This window comes from Octopus bimaculoides, chromosome 23 (genome assembly GCF_001194135.2).
Source record: "Octopus bimaculoides isolate UCB-OBI-ISO-001 chromosome 23, ASM119413v2, whole genome shotgun sequence".
In the NCBI taxonomy this organism is placed as follows: domain Eukaryota; kingdom Metazoa; phylum Mollusca; class Cephalopoda; order Octopoda; family Octopodidae; genus Octopus; species Octopus bimaculoides.
The window spans coordinates 34,861,164-34,861,888 of record NC_069003.1 but is presented as its reverse complement, the minus strand read 5'-3'; positions in this window follow the sequence as shown (position 1 = coordinate 34,861,888).

The window sequence follows — 725 nt, the reverse complement described above, 5'->3', positions numbered from 1 at the left end:
TATATATATATACAAGAATAAGGGCAGGGAATCGTCAATTAGTAATAGAATTAATAATTAACGATGATATATATATATATTTATATTTATATATATATATTTACGATGATATATATATATATATATATATATCTGTATAGATGTTTATTTATTTGTATTTATTTATATATTTATTCCTTAATTTATTTTGTACCCCACTGTTCTTTGTATTTATATATTTTGCCACTAAATGTGGTGTTGTAACAGGCAATGACAAGGCAATAGTCATCCAATACATCTGGCTATTTCTTGATCTCCCACTGATGGGAGAGATTCTAAATATAACTCTACTTTTCATTTCATAGCTTTCTACTTTCTGAGCATTTTGAACAAAATATAAGGATGTCTCAGTTGCTAGGGTATTGCATGGCTTAGTCGCTAGGGTGTTGCGCTCTTGAGAGTAAGATCATAGTTTCGTACATTCACTTGTGTTGGTTGAACTGAGTAAAGTGTTAGAGAAAGAAACTTAGCTGTTTCTTGTAACACCAATACAAACATTTAAATTGATATTTTTTTTTAGGGACTCTTATTGCAGATCTCGAATTTACTGTTTTGCTGTGTGGACCCCTGAAAAATCTTTCATGATTCCCCAGGGACCATATGTGCCCTGGTTGAAAAACACTGATATATGGCACGTGTTTGTTATATATATATATATATATATATATATGTATGTATGTATGTAT